We start from the raw sequence: 13,773 nt of genomic DNA on the forward strand, positions 1-13,773 counted from the left end.
CTAATTCTCCCTGAAAAAAAAAAAAAAACCTAAAAAAACAGTGGGAGAGTAATATTGCCCTTTCAGCTTGTGTGCCAGTCTTGACTCCTGGGTGTGCCACCTCTCTCCCTCTCATTCAGTGGGCCATAGAAAGCCTATTTATTTTTTTTTAAAAATATTATTGGGTTTCTAAAGTCTCCCTGAAAAAACAAAAAATACATAAAAAAACAGTGGGAGAGTAATATTGCCCTTTCAGCTTGTGTGCCAGTCTTGACTCCTGGGTGTGCCACCTCTCTCCCTCTCATTCAGTGGGCCATAGAAAGCCTTTTTTTTTTTTGGTTTTTTTAATATTATTTGGTTTCTAAAGTCTCCCTGAAAAAAACAAAAAAAACATAAAAAACAGTGGGAGAGTAATATTGCCCTTTCAGCTTGTGCGCCAGTCTTGACTCCTGGTTGTGCCACCTCTCTCTCTCTAATTGTGGGCCATAGAAAGCCTTTTTTTTTTTTTTTTTTAATATTATTTGGTTTCTAAAGTCTCCCTGAGAAAAAAAAATAAATAAATTAGGTGGGAGATTAATATTGACATTAGTGCTTGAGTGACAGTCCTGCGTGTGTGTCATCTCTGTGATTTTGTGCCACAGAAAACAGAGTGTGTAACATTGTGCCTGATTTTCCTTGTGGTCTCACCAACCTGTTAAGGGATATTGAAATCATACTGAAGTTATAGCTCACCGTGTAAGTTGTTTGATAGCAACAAATAAAGTTACTTTGGTTAAGATTTTAAAACAATGAGGAAGTCTGGTGCAAGAGGTCGTCGTGGGCGTTCATTGTCAGCTGGTAATGATGGTAGTGGTAGTGGAGCATCAGGTGGTCGTGGGGATAAAAATATTCCACCTAAGTCTGGAGCTGTGGAGCCAGTTTCGTCGTCAGGCTACACAAGGCCTCGAACGCTCTCTTTTCTGGGAGTAGGAAAACCGCTTTTAAAGGCGGAGCAGCAACAGCAAGTTTTGGCTTACATTGCAGACTCAGCCTCTAGCTCTTTTGCCTCCTCTTCCGAAACTGGTAAATGTAAAAGCAGCGCGTCGCTTGTGGATGTTCACGGTCAGGGACAAGTCGCTTCCTTGTCCTCCTCAGCAAAAACTACAACAAGAGAGAAGGATGCAGCAGGCGACACAACGGGTCACTCCATGGAGCTCTTTACACATACCGTCCCTGGCTTAGAAAGTGAAACATTTAACAGGCCATGCCCATTACAAGTATATTCTGACATGGAGTGCACTGATGCACAGCCACAGCCAGAGTACTATGCTGCTCCTTTGACTCAGACCACCACATTGCCCTCTCAGGGTACAGATCCACAATCAGACCCTGATGAGACTATGTTGCCCCGCCACGAACGCTATACCACCGACCGACACAGTGACACAGACGAAGTTGCACACGAGCTCGAAGAGGAGGTAATAGATGACCCAGTTATTGACCCCGATTGGCAGCCATTGGGGGAACAGGGTGCAGGCGGCAGTAGTTCAGAAGCGGAGGTGGAGGAGGGGCCGCAGCAGGCATCAACATCGCAACAGGTTCCATCTGCCGGGCCCGTATCTGGACCAAAACGCGTGTCAAAGCCAAAACCTGTTGGAGCACAGCGTTGCCATCCGGTTAAAGCTCAGTCTGCAATCCCTGAAAAGGGATCAGAGTCTAGGAAGAGTGCAGTCTGGCATTTTTTTAAACAACATCCAACTGATCAGCGCAAAGTCATCTGTCAAAAATGTTCAACTAGCTTAAGCAGAGGTCAGAATCTGAAAAGTCTAAATACTAGTTGCATGCATAGACACTTAACCACCATGCATTCTCAAGCCTGGACTAACTACCAAACGTCCCTCAAGGTTGTAGCACCCTCGGCCAATGAAGCTAGTCAGCAACGCAACATCCCTTCCGTCACTGTAAGGCCACCATTTTCCGCACCACCGGCAGTATCTGTGCAGGTTTCTTTGCCAGCCAAAAGCAGTCAGGGTCAGGGAATCACCAGTTTTGTAGGAGGAAATATTGCATGTAGGGCACCGGCGGAAACAATACCGTCTCCAACCGTCTCTCAGTCTGCCATGTCCACCGGCACACCCGAAAGTTCCACGATCTACAGCTCTCCAGTCCAGCTCACCCTACATGAGACTCTGGTTAGAAAAAGGAAGTACTTATCCTCGCATCCGCGTACACAGGGTTTTAACGCCCACATAGCTAGACTAATCTCGTTAGAGATGATGCCCTACCGGTTAGTTGAAAGCGAAGCTTTCAAAGCCCTGATGGAGTACGCTGAACCACGATACGAGCTACCCAGTCGACACTTTTTTTCCAGAAAAGCCATCCCAGCCCTGCACCAGCATGTTAAACAGCGCATCGTCCATGCACTCAGGCAATCTGTGAGTACAAAGGTGCACCTGACTACAGATGCATGGACCAGTAGGCATGGCCAGGGACGTTATGTGTCCATCACGGCACACTGGGTGAATGTGGTGGATGCAGGGTCCACAGGCGACATCAATTTAGGGACAGTTGTGCCTAGCCCACGGTCTAGGAAACAGTTGGCTGTAGGCGTTCGCACCCCCTCCTCCTCCTCCTCGTCCTCCTGCAGAAGCTACAGCTCTTCCACAGAACGCAGTCGGCCAACCACTCCATCGGCAGATGACACTGTTGCACACCAGTTGTCCCATTATGGGCCAGCTACTGCCAAGCGTCAGCAGGCTGTATTGGCTATGAAGTGTTTGGGCGACAACAGACACACCGCGGAAGTTCTGTCCGAGTTCTTGCAACAAGAAACGCAGTCGTGGCTGGGCACAGTAGATCTTGAGGCAGGCAAGGTAGTGAGTGATAACGGAAGGAATTTCATGGCTGCCATCTCCCTTTCCCAACTGAAACACATTCCTTGCCTGGCTCACACCTTAAACCTGGTGGTGCAGTGCTTATTGAAAACTTATCCTGGGTTCTCCGACCTGCTCCTCAAAGTGCGTGCACTTTGCTCACATATCCGACGTTCGCCTGTACACGCCAGCCGTATGCAGACCTATCAGCGGTCTTTGAACCTTCCCCAGCATCGCCTAATCATAGACGTTGCAACAAGGTGGAACTCAACACTGCACATGCTTCAGAGACTGTGCGAACAGAGGCGTGCTGTTATTTATTTGTGGGAGGATACACGGGCAGGCAGTAGGATGGCAGACATGGAGTTGTCAGGTGTGCAGTGGTCGAAGATACAAGACATGTGTCAAGTCCTTCAGTGTTTTGAGGAATGCACACGGCTGGTTAGTGCAGACAACGCCGTAATAAGCATGAGCATCCCCCTAATGCGTCTGCTGATGCAAAGTTTGACGCACATAAAGGAGCAGGCGTCTGCACCAGAGGAAGAGGGAAGCCTTGATGACAGTCAGCCATTGTCTGGTCAGGGCAGTGTACAGGACGAGGTAGCGGGCGAAGAGGAGGTGGAGGACGAGGAGGATGATGGGGATGAGTATATTTTTAATGCGGAAACTTTCACGGGGGCACAGGAAATTGGTTGCGTGTCACGGCCGGGTTCTGGTTTTTTGAGGGACACAAGTGACGTAGATTTGCCTGCAACTGCCCCTCAACCAATCACAACCGGAGATTTGACAAGTGGAACTTTGGCCCACATGGCGGATTATGCCTTACGTATCCTACAAAGGGACACACGCATTACGAAAATGATGAACGATGACGATTACTGGTTGGCCTGCCTCCTTGATCCACGCTATAAAGGCAAATTGCAAAATATTATGCCACATGAGAACTTGGAACTAATATTAGCAACCAAACAATCAACTCTTGTTGACCGTTTGCTTCAGGCATTCCCAGCACACAGCGCACGTGATCGTTCTCACACGAGCTCCAGGGGGCAGCAGACTAGGAGTGTTAGGGGTGCACACATCAGAAGTGGCGTTGGACAGAGGGGTTTTCTGACCAGGTTGTGGAGTGATTTTGCTATGACCGCAGACAGGACAGGTACTGCTGCATCAATTGAAAGTGACAGGAGACAACATTTGTCCAGTATGGTTACTAACTATTTTTCATCCCTTATCGATGTTCGCCCTCAACCGTCATTCCCATTTGATTACTGGGCCTCCAAATTAGACACCTGGCCAGAATTGGCAGAATATGCATTGCAGGAGCTTGCTTGCCCGGCAGCAAGTGTCCTATCAGAAAGAGTATTCAGTGCTGCAGGGTCAATATTAACCGAAAAAAGGACTCGTCTGGCTACCCAAAATGTTGACGATCTAACATTCATTAAAATGAACCACAACTGGATTTCAAAATCTTTTGCCCCACCTTGCCCGGCCGACACCTAGCTTTCCTATGAAAAGCTCTTGCCTGTGAATTACTTTTCTAATGTCTAATTTGCTGCTGCAGATTGTACAGCATACGACATGTTTACACCTCCCTAAATGGCCAAACTCCCCACACGGGGCCGTGGTATCGCGACTTGGCGCAAGCACCCGTGAGACTGCTGTTTGTCTGAAGAGGTGGGTGTGCTCGCTTTTGGTTGACGGCATTGCTACTGGGTCCCTCATAGTACAATGTAGTGTCTCTGGCGGTGGTGGTGCGCACCCAACGTCAGACACACCGTTGTAACATGAGTGGCCCTGGGGCGGTCCCGCCGGCCTCAAGAGAGTTCCCCCCTACCCCAGCTCAAACTGGGCTCTACTACGTGCAAAATTATGTCGCACAGCTCCACCAATCTTTAGTCTATTCGCTGACATCATTCAATGTCTGGCACTGACAATACAAATTTGTAGACATCTATGATGCAACTTAAAGTAGTCTGTGTCTGTGTCCTATATTGGCACCATTAAATAGTTACTGCCAAATTACTATGTCAGAAACACAGCAGATGAGCCCACCCCTGTACCTAAGTATGCCATCTTTTTTTTTGTTTTGGTTGTTTTGCGAGACATTAACATCTATTTATATTTTGGGAGTACTGGGACAGACACTCCTTGCACTACTCCTCCACTCAGCACCAAGCTGCCTGCCCGTGTATCCATGTAACCGCTGTAAAACTGCCATGAGCCTATTGTTTGTTATTTTAGGCCTTTGATAGCCTGTCTGCGGTCCCTACTCCTCCACTGACCACCAAGCTGCCTGCCCGTGTATCCATGTAACCGCTGTAAAACTGCCATGAGCCTATTGTTTGTTATTTTAGGCCTTTGAAGCCTTTCTGCGCTCCCTCCTTCCACTAGTCCTCCACTGACCAGACCACTGCTGCCCGTGTACCCCTGGAACCAATTTTAAAGTGCCTACAGCCAGCCCATTTTATTGTGTTAGGCCTTCGAAGCCTGTCTGCGGTCCCTCCTTCCACTAGGCCTCCACTGACCAGACCACTGCTGCCCGTGTACCCCTGGAACCAATTTTAAAGTGCCTACAGCCAGCCCATTTTATTGTGTTAGGCCTTCGAAGCCTGTCTGCGGTCCATACTTCCACTAGGCCTCCACTGACCAGACCACTGCTGCCCGTGTACCCCTGGAACCAATTTTAAAGTGCCTACAGCCAGCCCATTTTATTGTGTTAGGCCTTCGAAGCCTGTCTGCGGTCCATACTTCCACTAGTCCTCCACTGACCAGACCACTGCTGCCCGTGTACCCCTGGAACCAATTTTAAAGTGCCTACAGTCAGCCCATTTTATTGTGTTAGGCCTTCGAAGCCTGTCTGCGGTCCATACTTCCACTAGTCCTCCACTGACCAGACCACTGCTGCCCGTGTACCCCTGGAACCAATTTTAAAGTGCCTACAGTCAGCCCATTTTATTGTGTTAGGCCTTCGAAGCCTGTCTGCGGTCCATACTTCCACTAGGCCTCCACTGACCAGACCACTGCTGCCCGTGTACCCCTGGAACCAATTTTAAAGTGCCTACAGCCAGCCCATTTTATTGTGTTAGGCCTTCGAAGCCTGTCTGCGGTCCATACTTTAAATACTCCTCCACTCAGCACCAAGCTGCCTGCCCGTGTATCCATGTAACCGCTGTAAAACTGCCATGAGCCTATTGTTTGTTATGTTAGGCCTTTGATAGCCTGTCTGCGGTCCCTACTTTAAATACTCCTCCACTGACCACCAAGCTGCCTGCCCGTGTATCCATGTAACCGCTGTAAAACTGCCATGAGCCTATTGTTTGTTATGTTAGGCCTTTGATAGCCTGTCTGCGGTCCTTACTTTAAATACTCCTCCACTCACCACCTAGCTGCCTGTGTATCCATGTAACCGATGTAAAACTGCCATGACTGCCTACTGTTTGTTATTTTAGGCCTTTGATAGCCTGTCTGCGGCCCCTACTTGCAATACTCCTCCACTGACCACAATGCTGCCTGGAGTGCCTGCCTGTGTATCCATGTAACCGATGTAAAACTGCCATGACTGCCTACTGTTTGTTATTTTAGGCCTTTGATAGCCTGTCTGCGGCCCCTACTTGCAATACTCCTCCACTGAGCACAATGCTGCCTGGAGTGCCTGCCTGTGTATCCATGTAACCGATGTAAAACTGCCATGACTGCCTACTGTTTGTTATTTTAGGCCTTTGATAGCCTGTCTGCGGCCCCTACTTGCAATACTCCTCCACTGAGCACAATGCTGCCTGGAGTGCCTGCCTGTGTATCCATGTAACCGATGTAAAACTGCCATGACTGCCTACTGTTTGTTATTTTAGGCCTTTGATAGCCTGTCTGCAGCCCCTACTTGCAATACTCCTCCACTGACCACACCAATGCTGCCCGTGTACCCCTGGAACCTATTTAAAAGTTCATAGAGCCTAGTTATATATTTTATTTACTATTAATAAGGCCATGATGGACTACGCTGTACCACGCTACAAGCTAACCAGTCGACACTTCTTTTGCGAGAAAAGCCATCCCAACCCTCCACCAGCATGTAGAAGACCGCATTGTCCATGCACTCTGGCAATCTGTGAGTACAAAGGTGCACCTGACAACAGACGCATGGACCTGTAGGCATGGCCACGGAAGATTACGTGTCCATTACGGCGCAATGGGTTAATGTGGTGGATGCATGGTCCACAGGGGACAGCCTACTAAGTCTGTCTGCAGTCCCTAATTCAAATTGTCCTCCACTGTCTAAATCGGAACTTCCACCTTCTGGCTTTCGGCCTATAGTATCAGAAATTAAACTGCATTTGGCCTTCAACTTTGGTTAGGGCCTACTAACGGCTTCTGCCCCTCCCTGGTGTTGCCCTCAACTAAATAAAGCTGAGCTTCAACCTTCCGGCTCTCATTATGTGGTTTAAAAAAAAAAAATGGTGGTTAGGGCCTACTAACGGCTTCTGCCCCTCCCTGGTGTTGTCCTCAACTAAATAAAGCTGAGCTTCAACCTTCCGGCTCTCATTAAGTGGTTTTTAAAAAAAAATGGTGGTTAGGGCCTACTAACGGCTTCTGCCCCTCCCTGGTGTTGTCCTCAACTAAATAAAGCTGAGCTTCAACCTTCCGGCTCTCATTAAGTGGTTTTAAAAAAAAAAAAATTGGTGGTTAGGGCCTACTAACGGCTTCTGCCCCTCCCTGGTGTTGTCCTCAACTAAATAAAGCTGAGCTTCAACCTTCCGGCTCTCATTATGTGTTTTTAAAAAAAAAATGGTGGTTAGGGCCTACTAACGGCTTCTGCCCCTCCCTGGTGTTGTCCTCAACTAAATAAAGCTGAGCTTCAACCTTCCGGCTCTCATTAAGTGGTTTTTAAAAAAAAATGGTGGTTAGGGCCTACTAACGGCTTCTGCCCCTCCCTGGTGTTGTCCTCAACTAAATAAAGCTGAGCTTCAACCTTCCGGCTCTCATTAAGTGGTTTTAAAAAAAAAAAAATTGGTGGTTAGGGCCTACTAACGGCTTCTGCCCCTCCCTGGTGTTGTCCTCAACTAAATAAAGCTGAGCTTCAACCTTCCGGCTCTCATTATGTGGTTTAAAAAAAAAAAATGGTGGTTAGGGCCTACTAACGGCTTCTGCCCCTCCCTGGTGTTGTCCTCAACTAAATAAAGCTGAGCTTCAACCTTCCGGCTCTCATTAAGTGGTTTTTAAAAAAAAATGGTGGTTAGGGCCTACTAACGGCTTCTGCCCCTCCCTGGTGTTGTCCTCAACTAAATAAAGCTGAGCTTCAACCTTCCGGCTCTCATTATGTGGTTTTAAAAAAAAAAAAATGGTGGTTAGGGCCTACTAACGGCTTCTGCCCCTCCCTGGTGTTGTCCTCAACTAAATAAAGCTGAGCTTCAACCTTCCGGCTCTCATTAAGTGGTTTTTAAAAAAAAATGGTGGTTAGGGCCTACTAACGGCTTCTGCCCCTCCCTGGTGTTGTCCTCAACTAAATAAAGCTGAGCTTCAACCTTCCGGCTCTCATTAAGTGGTTTTTAAAAAAAAATGGTGGTTAGGGCCTACTAACGGCTTCTGCCCCTCCCTGGTGTTGTCCTCAACTAAATAAAGCTGAGCTTCAACCTTCCGGCTCTCATTAAGTGGTTTTAAAAAAAAAAAAATTGGTGGTTAGGGCCTACTAACGGCTTCTGCCCCTCCCTGGTGTTGTCCTCAACTAAATAAAGCTGAGCTTCAACCTTCCGGCTCTCATTATGTGGTTTAAAAAAAAAAAATGGTGGTTAGGGCCTACTAACGGCTTCTGCCCCTCCCTGGTGTTGTCCTCAACTAAATAAAGCTGAGCTTCAACCTTCCGGCTCTCATTAAGTGGTTTTTAAAAAAAAATGGTGGTTAGGGCCTACTAACGGCTTCTGCCCCTCCCTGGTGTTGTCCTCAACTAAATAAAGCTGAGCTTCAACCTTCCGGCTCTCATTATGTGGTTTTAAAAAAAAAAAAATGGTGGTTAGGGCCTACTAACGGCTTCTGCCCCTCCCTGGTGTTGTCCTCAACTAAATAAAGCTGAGCTTCAACCTTCCGGCTCTCATTAAGTGGTTTTTAAAAAAAAATGGTGGTTAGGGCCTACTAACGGCTTCTGCCCCTCCCTGGTGTTGTCCTCAACTAAATAAAGCTGAGCTTCAACCTTCCGGCTCTCATTATGTGTTTTTAAAAAAAAAATGGTGGTTAGGGCCTACTAACGGCTTCTGCCCCTCCCTGGTGTTGTCCTCAACTAAATAAAGCTGAGCTTCAACCTTCCGGCTCTCATTAAGTGGTTTTAAAAAAAAAAAAAATGGTGGTTAGGGCCTACTAACGGCTTCTGCCCCTCCCTGGTGTTGCCCTCAACTAAATAAAGCTGAGCTTCAACCTTCTGCTCCAAATTACCATTTTAAAAAATGCAATAGGCTTTTCCGGCCTACTAAAGGTGTCTGCCCCTCCCTGGTGTTGTCCTCAACTGAACAAAGCTGAGCTTCCACATTCTGGCTTTCGCCCTATACTATCAGATATTAAACTGCATTTGGCCTACTAGTGTGGTTAGGCCCTTGAAACAGTGTCTGCTGCTCTTGGGTTTGCTACTCCACTGAACAAAGCAATGCCGCCTGTTTAGTCCTGTTACCAATTTTGAACTGCATGTAGCCTACTTTATTCTTTGGCCCTATATCTGTTTCCTCCTCATCCTGCCCATTGCCCAGCCACTGCTAAATGAGTCTGCTGGTACATTGACCTAGACCACTACATTCCCCTTGTACTCTACACAGCCAGAATCTGTCCCTGCTGAAAGTAAGGTTCCCCTTCCCGCATGTTATACCACCTTACACAGGGACAAAGAGGAAGGTGCAGATGAAAGTGCAGGTTCCTTCATCAGGTGGGGGGGCATACTCGTTGGCGACGTCACTGGCACAGGGCCCCTCAGAGTACGCAAAAGTGTCGCTGCTGGTGGGAGGCGCCCCCGCCATGCAAACACACCGCCGTACTTTGAGGGGCCCTGTGCCAGTGGCAATGCGAACGAGTGGGCCCCCCCCTGCTTGCTCAGGATCACAGCACTTGCAACTTTTAAATACTTACCTTTCCCTGCAACACCGCCGTGACGTAGTCCGCATTTCCTGGGCCCACGAAAAACTTGAGCCAGCCCTACTCCCCCCACAACTTTCCCCCAATTCCCTATGCCCAACTATTATTATACAGTTAATTAAGATTGGCAAGCTTCAGAAACAAGAATGGATGTTTTTGGCATTAAAATGGGCACTGTAGGTGTTTTCCTGGCCTCCACTCACTGCCGACTATGCTTCCCCATTGACTTGCATTGGGTTTCGTGTTTCGGTCGATCCCCGACTTTTAGCGATAATCGGCCGACTGCACTCGACTCGACTCTGGACAAAATCGGGTTTCCCAAAACCCTACTCGATCTTAAAAAAATGAAAGTCGCTCAACCCTACTGTCCGCTATTTCATCCTCCTTCTCTGCTAGATTTCTAAAACTTAATATGGACAAAACAGAATTCATCATCTTTCCCCCATCTCACTTGAGTCCCCCAACAGACCTATCCATTAAAGTAACTGGCTGCTCACTCTCTTCAGTCCCACAAGCTCGCTGCCTCGGTGTAATCCTTGACGCTGATCTCTCCTTCAAACCACATATCCAAGCCCTTTCCACTTCTTGCCAACTTCAACTCAAAAATATTTCCCGGATCCGTACATTCCTCAACCAAGAATCTGCAAAAACCCTAGTCCATGCCCTCATCATCTCCTGCCTCGACTACTGCAACCTCCTGTTCTGTGGCCTCCCCTCTAACACTCTCGCACCCCTCCAATCTATTCTAAACTCTGCTGCCCGACTAATCCACCTGTCCCCCTGCTATTCCCTGGCCTCTGCCCTCTCTCAATCCCTGCACTGGCTCCCCATTAACCAGATACTCCAGTTCAAAACCCTAACCATCACATACAAGGCTATCCACAACCTGTCTCCCCATACATCTGTGACCTCGTCTCCTGGTACTTACCTGCACGCAACCTCTGATCCTCACAAGATCTTCTTCTCTATTCCCCTCGTATCTCCTCTTCCCACAATCGCATACAAGATTTCTCCCGCGCATGCCCCCTACTCTGGAACTCTCTACCCCAACATATCGGACTCTCACCTACCATTGAAACCTTCAAAATGAACCTGAAGACCTACCTCTTCCAACAAGCTTACAACCTGCAGTAACCACCGATAGACCAAACCGCTGCACAACTAGCTCTGCCCTCACCTACTGTATCCTCACCCATCCCTTGTAGATTGTGAGCCCTCACAGGCAGGGTCCTCTCTCCTCCTGTACCAGTCATGACTTGTATTGTGTAAGATTACTGTACTTGTTTTTATTATGTATAGCCCTCCTCACATGTAAGCGCTATGGAATAAATGGCGCTATAATAATAAATAATAATAATAATAAAAGGGATACAGAGAAGGTGGACCATTACACATAATTCCGCTGTAACTGCTTGCTCCTAATTTTCAATATATAATGTCATCGCTAAAAGTGTTGGCAGTCTTGAAATTGTTCCAGAAAATGAGGTGTTTATCCCAGAAAATAATGGCAATTACATATGTTTTGTCATACATTTTTATTTCCTTTGTATGTTTTGGAACAACACAAAAAAAAACAGAGAGAAGTGAGTCGCACCACGGGCTAGGGGAACTCGGTACCGGGTCAGGTGTTCACAGGTGGATGTCACGGGGGCGACCCAGTCCGTGGCCCAGGGCGCCCATGTAAAAGGGAAAGGTCTTTAAAGGGAATAAAGTTTATGTTCGTGACGCCACCTGTGGTATTTGGTCAGGGTGACAGACGCTGCTTTAAGGGGTCCGCTGGGGTGATGTTATGGCAGCTAGATGGTATATCTTCCCACAGGTGAAGTATATCCCCAGGGCTCCCGGTGGTATGGTGAGAGGTGCAGAGAAGAACAAGGACACAGGATTGCAGTCTCTTTACCTTGTTTACTGTTGGTTTCAGCAACCACAGTCCAGGGCACCAGATCACAGGGCAGGTAGGGTCCGGCCGGTTTGGAGACAAGTCCAGAGTCACCTTGTCCAGGTGTAAATCAATAGCCTTCCCTTGCGCTGTAGTGGTGTAGTCCCTTACTGCTAAGCCTCTCGTAAGGTCCTCACAGATGTGGTGTTTCTCTCTCTCTCTGGGTGTAGGTGCGTGCCTCCTCCGTGCCTCCTGGGTGTAGGTGCGGACAGGTAATGTGCAGTTAGCTGTTCTGCCGGTCTCTGAAGTAAGGCGTAGAGGTCCTTACTACCTTGGTGTTCCGGCTACCGGCGTTCTGCGCCACAGAAGGAGGCAGCCTGCTCAGGGCTGTTCCCCTTCTGGTATCCTCTCCCGTGCTTTGCTTTCCTGCACGCTCACTGCAACATATTCTGCTTTCTAAGATGTCTCTTTCCTGGGAGCTGCAGCTCTTAGGGCATGCACAGCTCCGTGGACCCTCTGTCCTCCTCAGACGGCTGTCTGGAACTAACTCACTTTCCCTACAGACTACCAGTTATATATATATGGGGAGTCACCTAGTAAATAGGATCAAAAGCTCCCCCTGGTGGCCTGGAGTATGAATGTGTTGCATGCTTGTGGCACCTGGACGCAGTTAGCCTTCCTTGCCTCCAAACGTAGCATCACTCTCCCCGAGAGGAAAGCAATGCCACTGTGACGACCAGGACCCTGGGGCGCCACAGAAGAAAAAGGCAAATTGGCCATAATTTCACACAAAACCCCAAAAATGCATCGGACAAAATTGTTAACAGTTTTCCAAAATTGTGGGTAAACAACTTTGTTTCAAGCACGTGATGCTCATTCAAACTCACCTGTGGCAAGTAACAGGTGTGGGCAAATATGAAAATCAAACCAGAAACCAGAAAAAAAGGGGAGAAGTTGACTCAATCATTGCATTGTGTGTCTGTGTGTGCCACATTAAGCATGCAGAACAGAAAGAGGAGAAGAGAACTGTCTGAGGACAGCAATCAATCCAATAGATAGTATGTATACTGTAACTGGATCACTAGTCCAATAGCCCAAAACCAATAACCCCAAAACTACTTTCCTTAGTTAACATTGTAAAGCTCAGGATAGGTCATCAATACCAGATCTGCTGGGTTTGACATCCAGCATCCTATCAAACAACTGTTTATAGCTCTAGTATCAAACAAATGTAAACAGTGAACAAAGCTGAAATGGGGCAGTCAATAGGAAGCTGAAGGAAAATTGAAGGAACAGGAGCTGACACGCAGTACCTGGGAACAGCCACTGCAGAGTGAATGGAGCTGTGTTATTTCAGCTCTGTTTCTTATTTACACCTGCTGATTGTCAGAGTTTAAAAAAAAGGCTGTTTGGTGGGGTGCCGGTTGTCAGACCCCCTAGATCTGATACTGATGACCTATTCTAAGGATAGGTCATCATTATCTTAATGGTGAAATGTTTTAGCCCCCACTTGTGCCTTTTTACATTTTGTGGCAGAGCTCACTACAAGTGAAAGAGCATTTTGGGAAATCGGTCTGTCGCAGCTGCTTCGGCAGGGAGGTATATGTGGCTACTATGATGCGTTACATATATTAGTATAATTAGCAGGTGCTGAAATGTGTTATTTTTTTTATTTTACTCACTTATATAGTGCCATTAATTCCACAGCACTTTGCAGACATCATCATCACTGTCCTCATTGGGGCTCACAATCTAGATTACTATTGTTATAAAACAATTTAAAATAAGATGCAAGGTCAACAGCGTTACTGATATAAATTGAGTAATTCGTTGAGAACAAAATTATGTATTATTAGTCAGTGAAAACCGAAATCAACAACCAAGCGAGGACTGGATTCTAAATTGCCTCAAAAATAAAAAAAAAATAAATATCAGGCAGATCTAGCTTGTGTGACT

Source organism: Ranitomeya variabilis, chromosome 8, assembly GCF_051348905.1.
Source record: "Ranitomeya variabilis isolate aRanVar5 chromosome 8, aRanVar5.hap1, whole genome shotgun sequence".
In the NCBI taxonomy this organism is placed as follows: domain Eukaryota; kingdom Metazoa; phylum Chordata; class Amphibia; order Anura; family Dendrobatidae; genus Ranitomeya; species Ranitomeya variabilis.